General features: G+C 42.4%; 2 protein-coding genes across 7 annotated transcripts in view; one reads left to right on the top strand and one right to left on the bottom strand.

The window, feature by feature from the left end:
• HMG20A (high mobility group 20A) overlaps positions 1–16,676 on the bottom strand; it is a 71,099-nt gene extending 54,423 nt beyond the window's left edge. Inside the window, exon 1 of the mRNA XM_066635032.1 lies at positions 16,585–16,676. The gene's annotated coding sequence lies outside the window, so the exon portion shown is untranslated. The remainder of the gene's footprint in view (positions 1–16,584) is intronic.
• A 443-nt stretch (positions 16,677–17,119) lies between these two features.
• PEAK1 (pseudopodium enriched atypical kinase 1) overlaps positions 17,120–22,584 on the top strand; it is a 99,476-nt gene continuing 94,011 nt past the window's right edge. For 4 of the 6 annotated variants that reach the window (XM_066635151.1, XM_066635153.1, XM_066635148.1 and 1 more), the window contains exon 1: positions 17,295–17,547. The gene's annotated coding sequence lies outside the window, so the exon portion shown is untranslated. The other 2 variants (XM_066635149.1, XM_066635150.1) reach the window with 2 other exon arrangements.

Genomic DNA, 22,584 nt, shown 5'->3' with positions numbered 1-22,584 from the left:
ACACTGCCGTGAGAAATGGCATCCTTCCAAACTTGTGACCTTTTCCTGGTGTGTAGGGAGTCAACATTTTTGTGGAGCGAAAAAGCAGAGTTGACAACATGGAATTTGGGTGAAACAGGAAAACCAGAGTTATTGTTTCAAGTTCATGATTCACCAAAGTGCAACAATATTAACTAAGGTTGTTTGACCACCCACCGTCCCTTGATCATCACACCAGTATTCCACTCTGAGGCAAGAGAAGTATTTCATCTCCAGCTGCAGGGCCATTCATTAACACAGCACAGAATCTCATGTCTGAGTCACAAGAAACAAATGAAATATTTAAAAGTAAAATCATTCCATATTCCTTAGCAAGTTTTCCCAGAATTTAAAAAGCAACAGCTTTTAATCCATCTTTCCCCCACTCTGCAACATAATGCCTTTTCAGAGCTCAATCAAAAATCAGTAAGCTTTCAAGTTAAGCATGGCAGAATATAGCTGTTTCCCAGTCAGATTGTGTCCGGTGCAAAAGAACACAGTTTACATCAAGGTATACTGCAAGAAAGCTGCTTCCTCTTAGCAAATATAGAGAATATGGTTACCTAAATATTTTGTAAGAGAACAAAAAATGCAGGTAATCAAAATGACTGTACCAGAAAGGTAATATACCACCTTTTTTTCTGTATAATCAACCCATTACAGATGTGAAGTGCATGGTCTCAAAATCATTAAGGTGAATCTTTCTTAGCAACAGCAATATAAATTATGGGGACATTGGCTAAACTTAGATAGCTATGCAACACAGACAGGAGTTTTAATTTTTATCAAATAAAGCAATTGAACTTGACAACTGTTCTAAACCAAAACAGAAAGTGCTTTGCTTGGATTGAATTATTTGGATTTAAAAAAAAAAAAACATTCGAGGAATATTTCGAAAGGTATTACAAGAGGAAACCTCTCAACTTTCTGTAAAAAAAAAACAACCTAATTCTCACATAAATGAAATAATAATAATAATAATAATAATAATTTTTAAAAAACTGATTGCTGGTCTGAACCACTTCAGCTGGGGGAACACAAGAGCAAAAGTTCCTCTATACAAAACACACATACATACATCCTCACAACAAAGAAAATTGGATGTCAATGAAACAGGGTCTAGTCTAGCCTTCTCACTGACATACCAAGGATTTTGAACACAGAGATTTTTTTTTTTTTTTTGAGGAGCACTGGATCTTGTGAGCCCTCACCTACTCTCCGAAACAGTATGGATGAGAAACCAGTATATATCACTTCATATACTGTTGGTAAGGAGGGGAAATGGCAAACTGGCCCTAGGAACAGAAGAAAAAGCTAATTGTAAATGGTGTCTATATATCTCTATATAGGGGAACTACTATGAACTCAACATAAAAATCACATGTCTTTGTGATGTCCCAAAGAGGTATATGCTAAAACAGAAACTTTGTTATATGCTTGCCCAACATTTTCCATTTAAAAATACTAAAACAGTCCATTAAACACAACACAGCTGTTTCAACAGAAAACTGTGAAAGAAATATCATGCAGTCTCATCTTTATAATAAGATTTTGAAATCTCTTATCAATATAGTCATTCCACTTTGGATTATCAATTTAAATTTGGGGAAGACAAAACAGGTGGCAAAATATCTGAATATTGAACTTAAGAACATGAACAGAAACGGAAATCTTTGCATTAAAAAGCAAAAGAAAGATGTTCAGCTACTGAAACACATATAATACATGGATGGAGCAATTAAAAAGCTGCAATGTAAATTTCCTTAAGTTGTTTGTAACTAGTCAACAAGCATTAAAAAATGCTGACAGTTGCAATGCATTATTAACTAATGCAGCCAGAAAGATAACAAGAATAGAAATCTTGGAACAGGAACAATGGCCCCATTTATACAGCTGTTGAGAATAGTCAGCAAATTAAAGCACACCCAAAACAACCCATCCAAAGTCACAAATGATGATTCTTGCTGTTCAGCCCCTCATTTGACCCTAGGTTTTTGACTTCCACTAGTGTGGTCCACTCTTGCTTGAAGCCATGTTAGCTAAGAATGGCATTTCTGAATTATACAACTGGGTCCGATTCAAGGAACGGAGAACTCTAGCCTAGTGGAAGCTTCTTTAACAGCTGATGAGGGGTATTCTAAGACAGGGAGGCAAGCAGTCACAGCATGGTTCTTCTAAAAAGCCCTTGCTCAGTCGTTCTTAGGAAACAGGAGCAATAATAAGAAACTTCTACTCAACCACCATGGGAAGAAAAGCATGAATACCTCCATATTCCATGTTGGTTAAGTAGAAGCATCTTTTGTATCTTATAGCCCCATACCTTACCCCTACAGCAGCAATGGCCTTTTCTGAACTGCTTACAAACCACTACATAAACATATATGAAGCAGCTTAATACTGAGTCAGTTTATATAGTTTGATTTCATCTACACAAACTGGGGACACCAAAGATTGAAACTGGGACAATTTACAAGCAAAGAACGTGCTCTACCACCAAGCTATGGTTCCCTCCCAAATACTGCTCATGAAAATTCAAGAAGGAGCCATATGCTTGTTCATTCCCTTTTCCCCCTCCTGTGGATAGATTCAACTTCATCCTTTTTCTCAACACAAAACACAATGAGGAAGGGGATGCAATATGCATCTTTTCCTCCTAGCCCCAACTACTAAAAGAGGGCTTTGCTCACAGGAAACCTTCCCCCTCTAAAGGAATGCTTTAGGGAAGTCAAGAATTGCTATAACGCTAGTCCTCCAGACTGGTATGACCAGCCTTCCCATTTTCCTTGATCAGTTTTTTACCTTTTTCAGCAGGTAGGAAACAGTGTGAGGTGTGGAAGAAGATACAAGACACTCCCCATTCCCCACTATTAAAAAAGATGTGGAGGCTTTACCCTGCTCAGGCACAATGTCTCTACTGCTAAGTTTGGACTCCAAAGTATCATATTCTACACCAGGGGTGCTCAAACTTTCAACTTTAGGGATGCTGGACCTTTAACAAGTGTATAGAAGAGAGAATTTCAGCAAGTGCAGCTTGTCATCTGTGGGATGACAAGTTGCACCTGCTGCAATTCTCTCTTCTATACACTTGTTAAAGGTCCAGCATCCCTAAAGTTGAAAGTTTGAGCACCCCTGTTCTATACCAAGGCATCATCCATTTTTGTTATGCATATTCCAACTCTTTGGAGTTCATCCCAGGGCATGACACACCACCACCTACAGTCAGCCCAGACACAACAAGAACCACTGTATTACTTAGATCAGTGTTCCTCAACCTTGGGGTTGTGACCCCAATGGTGTCGCAAAGCCTCAGTTGTGGCGTCATGGCAACCTACAAGAATGAAAAAGACTGAAAACCACTGGATTAGAGCACCTCCAGGTAAAGGGAGAGGCATCGGATGTACCCCTTCAAGTACCAGGAGATTGTGCCCCAGTCCTGCTCAGATCCTTAGCAATTGTGCTAAAATAGCTTTCACTAGTGCCAGGCATCATTGTAACTTTCTGTTCTCTCTAATAAGAGTATTTGGTTATGGTGAACAGTGCTGGGAGGGCATTACGGGCAGGGAGTGAGTGGTGATGAGGGTGGGGGGAGAGTGGATGGGAGGGGGGCAAGATCGACAGTGGAGTCTTCAATCTCATACTTTATATATTGGCTCGAAAAAGGTTGAAGACCACTGATTTAGAAGGCTATTTCCTGTGTGTGCGCACGCAAGTGTGTAAACAAATAGCAAAAACAAGCAACAAACACATACTAAGCATCACAGCTATAAACTAGATGGCTGTTTCTAGAATGGGGTGCTACGGCAATAATTGGTCTGTCCTATGGCAGTTATGTCATGTGTGCCTGAAGACCCTCCCTTGTCTTGCATGATATTCAATATCTATGAAAAACTCCTAAGCAAACTCATCTGGGGTTTTGAAGTACAGCAGAATCAGTGCACCAATGAGAGCCACTTGCTACTACTCCTTTTCACTGAAGTCAAATGAAATTGTGCAATTGATAGACAGGTGTCTGGGATCAGTAATGGACTTGAAAAACAAGCAAACTGAAGCTGCAAATGCTGTTGGGAGATGGTGCTTGACCTGTCTGGGATGGAGTTACACTCCCCTGAAAGAACAGGTTCATAGGGTGATAATAGAGCAAGTCCTATCCTTGAGAAGCCCAAGTGGCTTTGATGACATGAAATGCATTTTGCCAGCTACAGTCTCTCCTGAGCAGAGATAACCAGGCCAGTTATTCATGCTCTGGTAACATTTCATTTTTCTGTTACTACAGTGCATTTTGTACTGCTCTTTTTGTACTGTCCTTGAAGATAGTCAAGAAGCTACAGTCAGTCACCTAGTATTTTGGACATACTGAAACTAGATGCATGGAACACATCTTGCTGGTATTTTTTTAAAATGAACCAACTTCAGGTCCATTTCCTTGTTCAATTCATGGTATTGGATTTAAACTTTTAAGCCCTGCACATTTTGTATTAGACTACCATTAAGACTCTTTACCCATGTCAAACTAACTAATTACAGGTGGGGTCTCTATCTGTGGATTTAGGACCCAAAGTTTTACCTCAGCACGGGTCCCGAACCTGTGGATCTGCCTACCTGTTATCCTCCTATCACAACTGGAGCTGTGCTCTGGTCACATTCAGAGGCTCTTCCGAGAGCATTTAATAAAATATAAGTTCAACAATTTGTTTGGTATAAAATATAGAAGGCTTGTGAAAGCAAACAACAAAGTACTAGAATTCAAGCAGCTCCTTTCATGTAAGCAAACACTGCTTTATGTCAAGAAGATATGGGTCTCACCACTATTAAAGTTCCACTAAAAAGAGAGACACTACTTTAAAACCAACGCTTCAGCAATTATTAGGATGAGAAACACTGCAGAAAGCAATTCAGAAAGCTAGCAGAAAGCTATTCAGAACCATCATTTGTTCCATGCCAGTGTTTCTGGCCTCCAATCAGAATGAGGAAGAGAAAAAAAAGTCTTGTCTCCCATAGCTTCAAATGGTTGCTACTATTGAACAGTTTTTAAACAATGAAAGTAGTCAGCCATCACAATCTTGAAGCCTAATGCCCTTGACCTAGAATGCCATGCATCGTTTTCAACTTGTAAAATATCTACATGTAGAGCAGCATGCCAGATATCAGGGCCTGGTCTGGAAACCAAGATTTTTTTCCCACTCACAGGATCAATATCTAATCTTTCAAAAGCCTATTAGCAACTTTACAGTGTACTGTAAAGTATCCAATGATCTTCAAAACCATTATTGCTTAAAAACATACAAAAACAGAGCCAGGATTGACAGATGACCTGCTAGGATAAATGATAAAGACAGGAGCAGAAATGCAGTAGTTGAAGCTTGTTTGCATTTAATTACAGAAAAGAGAACTTGTATTCATGACTTCAGATGAAAAAATGACAAAAATTGCTAGGTGGCTTTCACAATACCATGTTTTCACTGTTAAAAATACCACTGGCAATGCTTGTACCACAACAGAATTCCTATAGAACACCCCCTGCATGAATACTCAAAAATAAGTCTTACCAAGTTCAAAATGACTTGGTTACTCACAGGTAACTCAGAGGCACTTTATGAAAGGATTTTAATTTGGGATCCAGGTTTTTATTGTGTTTAAAAACACAGTAAGTTTTTAAAGTCATGTATATTTTATGTTTTTAATTGTGAGTGTCCTCACTGGATAGAAAGGTGGGATATAAATCTCTAAAACAAATAAAATAAAATAAAATAAAAACTACATATTGGATTGCAGCCTATATGCAGGCAATTCCTAAGGGGGGGGAGTGAAATGCTATGAGGAGGGGAGAAAGGTATAGGTCTGCAACCTACATGTAACTTTATGAAATAAATGCAGGATTTTTGAAAGTTTAGCTGGTCTCATTTGCCATGTCACTCAGAAAGAGCATATCCACTTATTAACTCTGTACACTTAAGCTATACTGAATTCGCATCCCTTAAATATCAATTAACCCAGTTGCAACACCCTTAGATAAACAAAATATTTCACCTTCAAAAGTATCAACCTCCAGTGAGTGAAGATGGTTTTTTCCTGACCTTTCTGTTTTCTTTGCCCAGCTCCTAGTCATTAGTTCTTCCATCTTAATTCTAGAACCCAACAAAAATCTACATGTTTTAACAAACTTATAGGCAAACTAATGCAAGAAACTCAGTTAAATGCATAAAGTTATAATTATCCATTAAAAGCTTAGTCTGAAAATCGTACATACTGAATACTGTAGTTACTCTAACCAAGAACAGTCTTCTGAAAACACTATGGTATTGTTATGCACTGAATATCCAGCTCACTTATGAATTGCCTTTCTACCCAGATAGTGATTGCTGTAATCAAGATATCTGAACAATGAACCAGCGCTAGAATAACAGTTCCTTGCGAGCAGGGCATTTTTATCAACAAATCCTCACTTCTAAGTGCACTGCTTTTTTATCCATTATAGCAGTGTTAATTCTATGATCACCATCATATTCGTAAATAAAGGATGACAGTCAGAGGTGTCACCCCATTCGGGGGAAGCAGAAGGAGGGAATCATAGGCGGTATTGTTCTATACGAGGTTCATGGAAAATCATTCATGTGAATCTGCCACAATGAGCACAAATTGTCATTATGCACGCCTTAAGCTGTGTGAAAAAAATCCATGAACTCATTATGTGCATGCCAGCAATTTCTGCCAATGGAATTTGAGTCACACAACAGATACAATGCAAGCACGATCAATCCATGTGGGGGATAAAAGGCTGCACAGATCAAAATGAGCCTCAAAGTGGTTAATGTATTTCAAAGTGATAGCTGCGGAAGTTAACAGCTGGGTTCTTCTATATTTCCCCCCCCATTTCCGATGGGGAAGAGAGAAGTACAATCCTCAGTTACTGAGGCTGAGAACAAGAGTACTGTATAGTACTGATTGGTATCGATTCTGATGACATTAGCTACTTTTGCTTTGCTGTATAAAGCATCCATAGACTTCTCTAAGCAATAAGCATGCAAAACCCATCAGAGTTCCCTCTGAACTGATTAGTTTATCTAGCTATATGGGACTCTTCCTGTAGTCAGGAAAGCCATTCTACTTTGGAGAGTGGGGTGGGCAACTGAGCTCTAAGCTAAGTTTTGTCATTTCTCATCTTGCATGCGGAGGAAGGTCAAAGATTGTGCTACCTCTGGCTCTTGAATTTGGGGAAACTGCCTGAAAAAAGGTTTGTCCTCTCAAATATCAGCCAGGTAAACATCATAACATATGAAGTGTGTGGAAGCAAATTAAGAGGCAATAGGGTGGATAATTACAGTACAGCGAGAACAGCTCAGGAGGAGTTATAAATTGGAAAGGAAGTGAGATGCATTTCAGCTCATATTAGCATACACCCCACAAATGTTATGGCAAGTCAGTCAACAGTTATAACAACACAAGAGGTCAACTGATCTCAGAACATTTTAGGAGCTAGACTGCAGCTCAATGGTACAGAATATGCTTTACATACAAAAAAGACCAGTTTACATCCCTGGCATCTCCAGTTGAAAGTGGGGAAAATTTCAGTCTGGAATCCTTGAGAGTTGCTGACTGTCTATATAGACAACTGAGCAAGATGAATCAATGGTCTAATTCAATAGAAGGCAAATCCCAATATCCTAGCTAAAGCTGATCCTTTGAAAAGCTTTATAGAGAAGATCATGCCCTTAATCCATCCTTTGCCTCTACCCTCATAGTTTGATAAGGCATTCCAGCTAGTTCCAGTTCACGTTAGAATTTCCACTTGACCTTTTAAAATGAAGAACCTCTAAGATCACTTAACAAAATCATTCTTTCATTCTCAGAACCACAGTGCTAAGAAATGGTTCAAGGGTGAATCCTCTCTTTTAAAGCATGTTCATAGAAGGGGTCTCAGAAACCTACATTAATTCTGGATTTGTTCCAGATTGATCAGGAACATACTCAGAAACAATCAGTTGATCGGACCTTGCTCCTTGATATACACATGATAGCTGAGGCTTGAAGTGCTTTTGCCCACCTTTAGAGCTCTTCAACCTCTCCAGACTGAGAGCAAAATCCAAAGTCCAGCAGAAATGTCTGCGTGACTTCCTCTTTGCTGACGATGCAGCTGTCACTACCCACTCTGCCAAAGATCTCCAGCAGCTCATGGATCCTTTTAGCAAGGCCTGCCAAGATTTTGGACTGACAATCAGCCTGAAGAAAACACAGGTCATGGTTCAGGATGTGGACTCACCTCCCTGCATTACAATCTCTGAGCATGAACTGGAGGTTGTCCATGACTTTGTGTACCTTGGCTCAACGATCTCCGACACTCTTTCTCTCAATACCGAGCTAAACAAGCACATCGGTAAAGCAGCTACCACATTTTCCAGACTCACAAAGAGAGTCTGGTCCAACAAGAAGCTGACGGAACATACCAAGATCCAGGTCTACAGAGCTTGCGTCCTGAGTACACTTCTGTACTGCAGCGAGTCATGGACTCTTCACTCACAACAGGAGAGGAAACTGAGCGCTTTCCACATGCGCTGCCTCCGACGCATCCTCGGCATCACCTGGCAGGACAAAGTTCCAAACAACACAGTCCTGGAATCCCTAGCATGTATTCACTGCTGAAACAGAGACGCCTGCGTTGGCTCGGTCATGTTGTGAGAATGGATGATGGGCGGATCCCAAAGGATCTCCTCTATGGAGAACTCGTGCAAGGAAAGCGCCCTACAGGTAGACCACAGCTGCGATACAAGGACATCTGCAAGAGGGATCTGAAGGCCTTAGGGATGGACCTCAACAAGTGGGAAACCCTGGCCTCTGAGCGGCCCGCTTGGAGGCAGGCTGTGCAGCATGGCCTTTCCCAGTTTGAAGAGACACTTTGCCAACAGTCTGAGGCTAAGAGGCAAAGAAGGAAGGCCCATAGCCAGGGAGACAGACCAGGGACAGACTGCACTTGCTCCCGGTGTGAAAGGGATTGTCACTCCCGGATTGGCCTTTTCAGACACACTAGACACTGTGCGAGAACCACCTTTCAGAGCGCGATACCATAGGCTTTCGAGACTGAAGGTTGCCAATACAATACAAGCTGGTGAGCCAGCTATGCTTATTTCTGTCTCAAGAAGAATTTCTCTGGATTACACACTATGCCTTAGTTGTCTCCCAAATAGATTATGGGAGATTATAAATTACATTCAATGGGGGGTGGCCCATAAAGTTACTTTGAAAACTTTAACTGGTGCAAAATGTAACTGATAGCTCTCAATAGCATAATGATATTATGCCAGTGTTGATGTAGCTTCATTTGTTACCAGTTTTTTTCCATTACAATTCAAGTGGTGCTGGTTATCACCTTTAAAGCCCTACACCAGTGGTTCCCAAACTGGTGGGTCACGACCCACCAGCCTGAGAAGCACATAGCTCTGGCCCCTTAAGAGGTGGAAAGGTGGGAAGGCAGTAACACAATCCCCAGGATCACACTGCTGCTGTTTTTCCCCAACTTACTCATGGTTGTGTAAGCCTCCAGGGGGGTGTAGGGAACCCTGCAGACACCTTTGTAAGGCTCCCCAAGCCTCTTTAATAGTAAAAAAAAAAAAAAAAACTTGATTGAAAGCCACTTCCAGTTTTCAATCGAGGCTTGGAGAGCCCTACAGAGGCATCTGTAAGCCTCCACACACACACCCGCCCCCCAGAGGCTGGTACCCACTTAGGTAAGTTGAAAAAATACCCTCCCCAGCAGCAGCAGCACCACCACGATCCTGGAGATTGCATTGCTGCCTCCCCTCTCTCCCACACACACTTACAGTGCTCCCAACTCCCTTTGTAGCAGTTTGGGAAACAATGCCCTACACAGTTTAAGATCAAATCACATTAGATTGCCTCTCCTCAACAAGATTGTCCAAAAAGACCTTCTTGCAGGTTCTATTCATTTTGTAGTACTGATCATGGTGACTTGTCAGAGGGAATCCTCTGTGGTGGATCCCAGCCTGTGAAACTCCCTTAACCATAAAGGTCAGCAGGTGCTTTTTCTGTCAGCATTTCAAAGCCAGCTGAAGACCTGCCTATCTTGATAGGATTTCAAATTATTACACAGGCCTCCACATATTTTGTTGTCATAAAAGTTAGCTATTAGCTGTCGTAAAACCTATTCTTAGGTGTATTTGGAGTGCTGAATCAAAAAAATAGCATTGGTTTTGCCCAACTGGTTCTAGTTTAGGGGGTGAGACATAAGCTACCTTATACGTCGATTCAAACAGCTTCCTCATGAGGAAGCTACTTAAATCGGCACATAAGATGGCTATGCCATACCCCCAAAACTAAAGTCAATTGGGCAAAACCAATGCCATTTTTTTGATTCAGCACCCCCAAAATATCCTAAATTCATTCAAACATCCTTGGCAAATAAAAAGAAGTTTATTTTGTTTCTTTTTTCGGTAGGCCTGTGAAACATTTTTGACAGCATTATAAATTGCTTCACTAAGATCTGGATTGTGTTTTCCTCTCTTGCTCCTAAGTTTTTAGATTGCGTATTTTAATGGTTGCTTCATTGCTGCCACTTTGCCAATTTTGTTTTGGGGTTTTAAAAGTGCGATTACTTTAAGCTGCTCTCAATCATGAGAGAAAGGCAGGGTTTAAATTTTTTAAATACATTCATTGTGCATCTTAAACATACCATCCCAGCTTTGAAGAATAAATTGGCTTAGTCCAACATTTTTAGCTCTTTTTGCAATGGGAAGGGAGAGTATGGGCTTCCTGCTGCTGCCAGCATCACCAATTTCTTTACAACATTGACAAGGGTGTCCAAATCTGCCAGCTCAGTAATGCCAAATAAAATTAGTCTAGCATTTCCTGATACTAGGCTAAAAAAACAAATCGCAGATAAACAGCTTCATGAAACAAACTGACATGCCATTAGTGACCTAAGGATTTGAAATAAAGCCAAGAGAATTAGTGAGAGAAATAAGTTGTCAGAACTAGGGAAACACACACACACATACACACACACACACACACACACACACACTGCTGCAAAAAGAGGGTTCAGCATCCTGCTTTGACAGCATTTGATGAAAATTAGGCCTTCTGAAATAATCGGTTCTCTCCTCTCCTGACCTTAGCTCTGCAATCTTAGTTTACAGATACTGACTAGTACAAGTCTCCAATTCCAGGATCAACTGCATAGCACTGAAATGTAAATAAAAGGAGAAACGGTATAAGATAGCAGAAGAGAATGCCGAAAAGGCACTTGGGCTTGTTCAGATAGTATGGCTCATGCTGGTACCAGAGACACCATGTGAGGTAGGAGGGGAGTGGACAAAATTAAAAACCCTGAACTTGGAAATATAACCTGCAAACACAAAGGGCCATCTTAAAGAGCACTGGTTACTTTTGCTTAAACCTCATAACAATCAAAAATATAGGTGTCCTTCAAGATTAATCATAAGTGATCTAACAGACACAGGGCCCAACCCACTCTCCAAAAATGACACCCTCAATTATCTACTTTATTATTTACTTAAAATAGTCCTACCCCAACAGGGTCCTAGGGCAGTTTACCAGAAAGGATAAAGATCACAATAAAATAGTTAAACAGACTAAAATGTGGTGAGAACAAAAGCAGTAGAATAGCCTTCATATTTATTCAGCAAAGACCCAAGCAAATAAAACTGTTTTAATTTGCCAAATAAAAGACAAAAAAGACATAGTTATATGAATCTCTCAAGGAAGGGTATTGCAAAAGCAGGGCATCATCATGCAAGGCCCGACCCCTAGTTGCCACCTACCTAATTTTGGCAGAGGGGCAAACACAGAACAGGCATTCCAGTGAAGATCTTAACAAATGAACAAGTTCATACAGGAAGTCAAAATAGTTTCACTTGATTTCATGCAACAGATCTCAGTACAGCCTCAGATGCATGTAACTTGCCAGGTATTCAAGTATTCAATATACTGGTATTCAAAGAAAGTAATTCCTGGAAGCTATTACCCACAATTACAGAACTTCCTCTACTTGATTCACAAGGGTCCAAGCACTACTGGAAATTATTCCAAGAGGGAATGCAACCTGCTAAATGTATTTGTTTCCTATCTGTGCAAAGACACACTTTGTACCAATCAAAAGACAAAATTCGTTCAAGTGCTTTTTCTACACTGGGAAAAGGTGTTCAAAGTTGTGTCTCACAACAATGCTTGGTCATGCAGTTAAGATACCAACAGCTAGAAGTGTCTGAAAACTGTTTTTATTTATTTAATTCAGGATCAAGCCCACTGTATTCAGTTAGACTTAGGTTATAATTGTATCTTAGTCACCAGAAACATAACCCTATAACATATCTACTCAGAAGTCCCATTATGCTCAATTGGGTTTGCTCCCAAGTAAATGCATACATAGGATTGCAGCCCAAGGCCATTTCTTTTTTTTTTTAAGTAGTGCAGTATCTTTAGAAATGGCTGCAAGAGTATCTCTTCTGCTTCTGCTATTGTTTGCTTTGCTTTTTATCTCTGCTACTGCTCACTACTTTCATCTGATGAGCAAGGATTTTTCCTGCTAGTGAAGAAGGATGGGGGGGGGGCATGGATGCAAGGAAAAATTCTGTTCATGCTGTATTCTGTTCAGCCAGTCTCCCACAAGTAAGAAGAAATTTAAAAATAATCATTTCCAAAAGCTTCTAGTCAAATCAGTCTATTTTTACTGATTTACTAGATTTACTAGAAACATTATATTTTATAAAGAAGAAAACAGCTCTCATGACAGCTGAATATGCAAATTCTTTAAAATATATTTTTTACTTTAACAAAAAAATTATATGACATGAGTAATTTGGAACCATAACTTCCTAACATACAGTCTAATAACCATTATTGCTATTTACCACCTCAACAAAACAATTCTCTTGTATCCAAGCCTTACCTAGAATACAGACTAATAACCATTAACATTATTTCACATTTCTTCTGTTATCTCTAATAATCTTCATTACCTATTGTCCATGTCTTCTCTCTCAATAACCCTATTCACAGTTCATCCAAAATCCAGAACACACACCACACAGCCTGTAATTTCAATTTAGTACATCAAGTTCTTGCCTTTTGGCTTCAGCTGGCATTACTCTATTCTAACAGCATATAAAAAGCGCCTGTGTATTCCAAAATTGATTGAGCACCTTCTAGTTCCCTTTCCAAGTTTTTTTTTTGTCCATAAATATCACATGCCAACCCTTCCTTAACCATATCTGGACTGCAGGGGTCCGACTTTGCCTTCAATGTGCAGCAGCAAACCTGCCATTGAACAAAAGGGGCAAATGCCCTGGACATGGAGCCTCTTGCAACTCTAGGACCACTCCAGAAGCCTCCTGAGGCTCACAACGCAGTCAGAAACCATTCTTCCGGTTTTCCGGAAATACAGTTTAACACCCCCTGGAAGCCTCAGAACGCTTCACCTGTCAGTCCCGGAGTCATGCGAGGCTCTGTCACAATCCAGGTAACTGGAGGGAGCAGCACTATCACGGACCTTTGCCCCGGGGTACTGCAGGGCCAGGTCCGCCACTGTCAACGTGTCCAACCTTTTACATAAGATGAAGACCTGAGTGACCTTGGGCTAGTCACTGTCTCACTCACCTATCTCACATGGTTGTTGTGAGGACAAAAGGAGGGCAGCAACTATGCATACCACCCTGAGCTCGCTGGAGGAAGAGCAGTATAAAAATGCAAAAAAAAAAATGACAGCAATATTAATAGATACAATTTTTAAAAATATCAAGGCAATTGCCAGTAGAAGAACCAAGTGGCAGGAGGAGCTCTAAGCAGACATTATCTGTTCTGATCCTGTATTGATTAGGGCAGTGGTATTCAAACTGGGGCATTGCAACACCCCAGCCTGAAGGCCCTGACCTCTGCTGCCTTAAGGTCCCTTAAGGGGAAGGCAGCAACACAACCCCCAGGATCGCGTTCCTAACAGGGCTGCAGGGACTGGGATCTACTCACCAGTCCATGTAGCAGCTGTCCTGGGGTGCAGGGAGCCCTGTGTGAGCATCTGCAGGGCTCCCCAGGCTTCTAAAAGTGAAAGTGGAGCAATCACACAACCGGAAGTGGAGCACAATCACTCCACTTTCACTTTAGAAGGCTAGAGAGCCCTGCAGACGCTCGCACAGGGCTCCCCACACCCCAGGGGAGGAAGCAGGGTAGGACCAGTGGAGCAGAGCTCTGCAAGATCCTGAACTCCAAGTCTGCACAGGCAAAGTAGCAGGCGCAGACTTGAGAAGCCCCATTGCAGGGGCTTCCCATTGCTGGGGGGGGAGGGGAGGGGATAAAAGTCTCCTTCCCCCAAGGAGACCTCCAGCAGCTGTCATGTAGCCACAGGTTGCAGAGGTAGCCATTTTGGCATTGTTGTACCTGCTGGTGCACCACCTTTAGGACTGGGCTGCCCATCACTCTGGAACACCACACAATAGATTGATCAGAAACCATAGCACAAAACAAAGCAATTCTGGGTATTAATGGTGGTCATTCTTTTTGGAAACCATGTTACAAGTCAAGTTCACAGTAAGTGATTGTGTAATAGAGCTTATTGACGGCATATAACTGCACAGATTATTAAGAATATTTATATACTGCTTTCCAATAAAAAGTAGTTCAAAAAGCAAAATAAATCAATAAATGGTTCCCTGTCCCCAAAGGGCACACAGTCTAAGAAGAGATGCAGAAGACACATCAGCCATAGCCAATGGACAACAGCCATGCTCAGAAGAGGGAAAGTTGCTCTTCCCCTGCTAAATATAAGAGGGCACCACTTTAAAAGGTGCCCAGTTAGCAGTTGTAGCTCCTTGAGCGTTGATGTGGCTTTGTCTCTTAATTCCTCCACAAAGGGCCATGCTGCAATGGTACACAGGAGAAGCGAGCAAGAATGGTGGCCTACCTACAACACATCCAGGACATGGGTATCCCCAGTCCTGTCCAGGTGTGCCACAAACTCTTAGCACTCAATCCTACTGATTGCACCCAATTAGCACCAAATTTCCAGTACTGATGCAGCTTGCCAGTAGGTCATGTGCTAGGGTGAGGACCTCCTCAAGGCTGCATTGTGGCGACATCAGAGCTGGAAAGTTGGATAGGATTGGGCCCTTAGTGTGGGTGCTACCTGTGAGAGTCAGGCTTCAGACTGGGCAAGCTACATGTTACAGAAATTTGATATATTATACAGGCATGCATCACTTAACAACCTTCCACTTAATGATGGACTGCATATATGACAGTTGTCAAAGCACAACAAAGAGGCTCTTAATGAGGCAGCCAGATCTCCTATAGCCTGTAGCAGAGTGTGTTTTTAAACAGAGGCTCTTAAAGCAAGAAAGAGGCAATCTCAGTAAGTCAAGTCAATTGACTTGACTATCTCCAGTAGCCTATACAGCCAGCTAGTTTCTTGCAGGGAGTGTCTATTTACATAACAAAGGTACTAGATTGGGCTGAATGTTTGTTTAACAACCTAATCACATAACAATAGGGATCCGAAAACATATCCCTATCATTAAGTGAGGCACACCTGTATATGCATTACACACACAAACACAATAAACAAATGTTTTATACATTGAAAACAACAGATCCACAATTCTCTCCCCAAGTCTGCATATGACCAAGGAAACACTAACTTCACAAAGGCAAACTACTTAGTAGTAACAGATTCAAGAAACTTAAAGCAGAATTTTGCAAAAAAAAAAATAAAAGTGAGAGGCTGAACATTATCAAAAGGCCTCTTCCCTTCACAGGCCCTGCAGACTTGAAAACACTCAGAAAACAAAGCTATAATTCAAATGTATTTTCAAAATACTGTACTTACAAAGAATGAACTACAACATTTCAGCACCACTCCACAGTGAGAGAGAGGGGAAGAATTTCTCTTGTGTACCCCTGGGTTTACCAAGAGGGCCATTACACACCTCCCAAAGGCCACTCCATTTAATGGAAAGTGAAACATGAGGGGCCCCCCCAGGGGATTTTTCACAAGGGGGGCATCTGTCACATTTTTACAGATCTGAGAGGTTTTCTGTGAGGGAGTATTATCACTTCCAAGCTGCAGGCCCAGACTCCATACACACAATCGCTGTTGGGGGGGGGGGTATAGAGAGGGAGGGGGAAAGGCTTCTGAGCTGAAAGGTTCCCATACTGGGCCTGATGGGGGTGGGAGATGCCCTAGCCAGGCATGAAGTCCAATGCTATGCATATTTACACAGAAGTAAGTCCCACTGTAGTCAATGGGGCTTACTCCCAGGAAAGTGTGGCTGGAATTGCAGCCTGAGAGCCCAACCGTATGCCTACTCAGAAGTAAGTCCCATTAAAGTCAATGGGGCTTACTCCCAGGGAAGTGTGGCTGACTCAGGCTGAGGGAGGCTGAAAGGCCCAGCCCACCTGAGAGAGGCTCCACAGACGGGAGTGGGGGGGGCACACCTCATACCTTCCCCCTCCCACCTGGCACCTTGTATCCGCCACTCTCCTCCTCCCCTCCTCAAAGGGGGAGGGGAAAGCGCAGGACAACACCTACCCCCACCCTCCCCAACTGACCTGTCGCAGAATGACGGTTGAAGGGGGGGGCTTCCCCTCTGGAGACTTCAGCCCCTTCACCCCCACTCAGCCTCCTTCATCCTTCCTTCCCCCTCCCCTCACACAGCCGCCTCCCCTCACGTATATCCCTCCGCCTCGCCCTCCACGCTCGGAGACTCTAAGCAGCTGCTTTCAACGGCACACGCCCCTCCCCCAACAGCCCCAAGAGAACCCTATATGTACATCTGTAGGAAGCGCCACTCAGAGGAGACTTGGAACTATTTGAAGCGGAAGGATTCTCAGGGTGCGTGGCCCAACATCAGCGCAGGGCATGCTGGGGATCGTAGTCCCAGTCTCCTACTCGATCTCTTTCCCCCCACTTGGAAACAAAAAGCAGAGCCAGAGGGGCAGCGCGAAGCCACGCCCCCTTTCCCCCAGCTTCAGGGGAGCCTGAGGCGATCGGCTGTCACGCACCCACACACGATCAGGCCACGCCCCTTTCCGAGACGCTGGCGCCCGCTCTCTAACTGTCCGAGCGAGTGGCTCTTGGGTGTCGCGAGCGAGGGGGCGGAGCCGAGCGCTTGCCCGTCTCCTCAGTCTGCCCGGGTGAGTGGTGGTGGCTGGGCGTCGCGAGCAAGGGGGCCGAGACTAGGCGCCCGCTCACCCCCTCAGTCTGCCCGAGTGAGTGGTTGGACGTCGCGAGCGAGCGAGCGAGGGAGGGGCCAAGCGCGCGCTCGCGCCCCTTGTCAGTCCGAGCGAGCGGCGGTGGCGGTTGGGCGTCGCGAGCGGAGGGGGCGGGGCCGAGCGCGAGCCGAGCCCCCGCTGAGAGGCCGGTAGTTTTCAGTTGAGTTAGTTGAGGGAGCGAGTTGTGGTCCGTGTGCGCGCGGGCCAGCCTGGCCAGCCAGCGAACGGGACGGTCGGTCGTCGCGCTGGGACTTGGCGGGCGGCGTCCCTGAGACCGAAGAAGGAAGCCCCCCTAAGGAGGTAAAGCCCCTCCAAGACCTCGCTTCAGGCCGGGCTAGAAAAGGCCTGGAAGAGTCCACTCAAGTGCCTCAGAGGCGAGGAGCTGCTCAGACGCGTCGTCTCTGGCGGGGGCGGTGGGTGAGGGGGGGTTCAGTGAGTGAGAAGAAGAGGCGGGACTCTTACTCCTCATGGGGGAGGGGCATTTGTGGGTGGGGGTCAGCTCTGTTGGGGGGGAGGAGGAAGTGCTGAAAATGGCCCGTCTGCTTGTTGTTGGCAACTTCACACAACCCCCACCCATCCCCCCAGTCAAGCTTTGGGCTTAATTTGCATTAAACTCGGGTTTAATTCGCATTCAGTTTGCATTAAACTTGGATTCAATTCACATTCCATTTGGATTCAATTCTGATTTAACTTGGATCTAATTCGCATTCAATTTGCATTCAGTTCACATTGAATTTGGATTTAATTCGCGTTTAATTCAGAACTAATTCAGAACTCTGAATTCGAAAACATCCGAACAATTCAGAGCCAGGGCGACCGACGCTTGTTCTCCACCCACGCAGCGACCCTCTTCAACTCGTTCTGACTGTGATTCTCTCCAACTGTGAATGTTGTCGTGCGCGGCCCGTTTGTGTGTCTATTTTCCTTTGAGGAAACTGAGTTCAGTGAGTGGGGGGGGGTTGTTGCTGTAGGGGCAGGCATGGATGGGACTGCAGCCTTAATTTTTGGCTTGGTGTGGACCGCTTTGGAGGCCTGTTGTCAGATGGAAACAGTAAGTGAATGTTTTAAGTAAACCTTTGGAGGGCAAAGTGGGTGATTCTTGATTCCCTCTGCTTCCTTACTAGGAGTGGGATGGAAACTGCACTTCTCCAAACACTTAAGAACGGCTAGCACAGGGATTTCTCTTCTCTTTTGGTTTAGTTGGTGATGAGGGGAGAGAAGAGTATAAACTGCAAAGAAATGGCTTACTTGGTTGAAAACGAACTCGGCAGCTCTTTCCTCACTCCATTTTAGCAGAGCTTGGAAACTGTGAGGTGGGAGAGGGTGCATCATTGGACAGGCATGTGGCTGTCTCCATAATGTCCATCCTCTGCCATAGCTCAGGGAACTGTAGCCTGCCGGACTTCTCTGCCTCACCTCACTGCCAGTGTCTGGTGCCACAGAGTTGAGGTACAGCAGACTGACTGTCACAGGGCTGGGGTCCTGAATGTTAGAAGCAAGCAGCTCTAGAACTGTCTTTAAATTCCTGTCCTGGACCAGAAGTCTGGGCAGTTCTCATTTCTGTGACTGGTCAGTCCATTTTTCTGACTCAAAGTATTCAGCTGGAATGATCTATTCCTTTGTCTTTTCTGTGAGGGAGGGGAAATAACACAGACAGTCCTGGTCGGTGGTTTCTAGACTGTCAAGTTGTATTCCTCCATTAGCAGAGGGAATGCCATACAAATATTGCAGTGGAGTAAGATTTCATTTTCTCCATCCCTCCATCTCTTGTCGGTTCTGTCTCTTGCTTCATGAAATAGTAAAGCATTCCCAAATGTATTGATTATTTTAAGTTGTTTGTGTCTCTGCCTTCTCCAGTTTTTTGCATTTGAACTCCTTGTGGATAACAGAACTCAAGAAAGTATTCCAGGGTACCCTGTCTCCTGAAGCATTTATATAAAACGGATTAGCATTTGACATAGCAGTTGTGATGTTCATGGAAAGTTTTTTGAGCAAAAAGAGCTAATTGGTTCACCTCTCTGACATGGAAGCACCTGTTCATATGATCTCCTGCTTTTTGTGAAGAAAACCAGTTGTAATTGGGACTAGAACAATCTTGGGCACCTGGCTTCTTAGAAGCTAGCAGTGGTGCTTTCATATTTGCATTTTTTGTTCTATTTTGTCCAGGGCTGGTGCCTAAAGATTAAGTTTTAGCTCTTGGGACCTTCAAGCATTTTTCCAGGTGACCAATGTGAACAGTTTTATGGAAATGTAAAGATTTATTTTTAATATTGAGTGAATTAAGTGCTATCTCTTACTTATTCAACCTGCTGTTGTAAAGTGTTTGTGAGATGGGAATTCCTGTTTCAAACGTGTGGCCTCATTCCGCTCAGGCTGCTCAACTGAAAATTGTTGCACTCTTGCACTGGAGAAGACCTCATTACTATTTGTAGAATAACAGTAATAGCTCAGTATAATACTCAGTATAATACTGAGCTATTGTAAGATTAAAGGAACTATGAAGCATTTGATCACCGAAAAATAAAATTTGTAAATATCAAAGATTATTAATAAAAATACTTAACATTTGAATTTTTTGAGCTGTGAAAGAGCTTAATCTATAGGATATGTTGAATGACAGCAAAAATAGCTTGATCTTACATCACCCCCACCCACTTAGTCTTCGATTGCTCCCCAGGATCAATCAAGAATACCTTTCAGAATATAAAATTCACAAGGACATGCAGACAGCAATTATTCTTGACTCTTCAGGCTAGATTAACTGTGTCTGCAAAGTAATTTAGAAATGGTTGAATTAAGCAAGTAGCCACAATCTGTGACCTTCCCTGTGGTCAGAATGTATCCATCCTTCTTCTTGTGCTGAATTCCATGTGGATGAGACCAGAAGGATATAAAAATAAAAATAAGCAGAAGCAAGTTGGTGCAGATGGAGGGGAAGTAAGAGCTACAGGAGCCAGTTCATCCTGTAGGTACACTTGCATACAGGTTGCTTCACCACTCCCATTCTTTCTCTGCTAATGGCTACTCAAGTTTTGAGAGTGTTTAATAGATTTTCTTTATAGGCCTTGGATAAAGTGCATGTTTACCAAGAACAAAAGCATATTTTAAAGCAAGTTCTGCTTTTATAAAGGAGCACTTGAATGTTGTCAAATATCTAGGCCCTTTTCCTATTTTGCAATAGAAATGGAAAATTAAAGCATTTGAAAGGGTGAACATTTTGTTGAGTATTTTTTGTTCAGTTTTGCATTAGTAGATTCTTTTCCCAGCCTGACGTTAGCTTAAGTATTTTTAACAGCAAAATAGCTGCTGATGAGTTGTACAGATCAAGGTTCTTCTTGGCAAAAGTTTGATATGCAGCATATGTTTAAGAAAAAAGTAATTTGCTCTTTTGCAACACAAAATATGTTAGAAATGAATTATTGAGTCCACTAATGCATATTTTCCATGAGTAATCGCTGGCTCATTTTGCAATAGGGTCACCTTATTGTCAGGGAATCAAAAAAATATGGATAGTGCCAATAACTGACATCCCAAATTAAACGTGCATAGGCCAAAGCTGCATGACTTCAGTCATGTATGTGGTACAGTATTGAGATGTAAATCATGTTGGTGTCAGTGGGACAATCCTGCCCTTAATATAGTACTACATCTTAAGTATGGAATTATTGGGTATGCTCTAAAATATAATACTATATGACATAACATGAATACTATGTTAACAAGTCAGTGGTTTGGCACAAAGGTTTCTCCCAAGAACTACTTGCGTTGGTTGTCTTGAGTCTGACTGGTGTTTGAAAGTATGCGGTGAACGTGCATCTCTGTGATCCAGAGAAGATCCTCCTGTAAATTTCAGCAGTTTGCTCTAGGATGAAGATGCAGTACTCTTTACTTTTTCATAGTTCTTTAGATGTTCATGTGACATAAGCAACTGCTCTTAGGAATAGTATGTTCATGTAATCTTGAGCCTTCAGTAAAATAGCAGAGGTGTCTGCTGATCAATAAAATGGAACTTTTGACCAAGACACATTTAGTTGCATGTCAATTGATTTCTAAAATTTGTTTGTTAAAGTGGTGTGTTGCCAACAGATACAAAGCCAAAGTCCATACAGCTAAGTTACTTTACATTCAGCTGTTGTTACTTTGTGCTTCTCTCTTGTCTTCCCATCCCTCAGGGTGTTTCTATTGAAATTTAGATTGCAAGCTCCTCAGGGTAGGCACTTGTACTTTATGTTTATGCTGTGTTAGACATTCAAGGTTGGTAGTATATTAAGTATAATAATTGCAGCATAAAGTACTTCATAAAACACTGTAAAATTAACTTATTTAATTGAAGTATGTTGCTGAATAAAAGAATAAGCTCTTTAAACAGATATAGCTTATCTTTTCAAATGTTTATAATGCCTTCTGAACATGTTGTCTAATATCTTAACCTAGTGGGAATATTGACGGAGTTTGTGGGTTTTTTCTGTAGATTTTCTGATGGTGTTTGAATGGTACTATCATCCCTCCAATACCTCATAGATAAGGCCAGTTGAAAATCTAAATCATCAAGAAAAAGGTTAATACTTCTTTGAAATTATTTTTTTACATCTAAGGTCTATTTTGGCCTGTCTACATTTCCCATCTATTAGGAGCCTTTCTGACTATCATTTAGCCATCTGTGATTTAAATCTTGGCTCAGTGTTAATTCATGGTCATGAATGTCTTAGTGCCTTCTCTACTTCTGCAGCCTCTCATGAAACTGCCCTATGATGAGTCTGGTACTTGGTCAGTCTTATGTAATGTTTTGATTTATAGCCCACGTTTCTCCTCAAAGGGCACCCAGGGCAGCTTGCAACATTAAAATACATGATATATAAATTATAAAATGCAAAACGTTATAAAATACATATAACACAATATTTAAGCCCCAACTGCCTTAAAAGCTAGCTGAAATAGAAATGTTTTTAAACCTTGTCAGAACTGCTTCACAGAGGGAAAGCTTGTTCCTGAGGTGTGGTGCCACTATAGAGAAGGTCCTACTTTTTGCTGCCATCCCTTTTACTTCAGATGACAGTGGAACTTTTAGCATGGCTGTGCCAGTTGACCTAAGGAGATGAACCAGACTATATGGGATTAGGGAATACCAAAGGTCCCCCGGTCCCACACTGTACTGGGCTTTGTAGGTTAAAACAAGCACCTTGAATTGAGACTGGAAATGAATTGGCAGCCAGTGCAGTCACCAGAAGTGTGAGCAACGTATCCAGATCCAACTGACTTGGGTATGGCTGCCGTTGACGAACCAACTAAAGCTGGTCAAAGGCCTCCTGGGTCACAGCTGCCACATGGTTATCCACA

The sequence above is a fragment of the Tiliqua scincoides genome, chromosome 8 (genome assembly GCF_035046505.1).
Source record: "Tiliqua scincoides isolate rTilSci1 chromosome 8, rTilSci1.hap2, whole genome shotgun sequence".
Lineage (NCBI taxonomy): Eukaryota > Metazoa > Chordata > Lepidosauria > Squamata > Scincidae > Tiliqua > Tiliqua scincoides.
The sequence above is the reverse complement of the archived record's forward strand: the minus strand, read 5'-3'. Positions and strand labels throughout refer to the sequence as shown.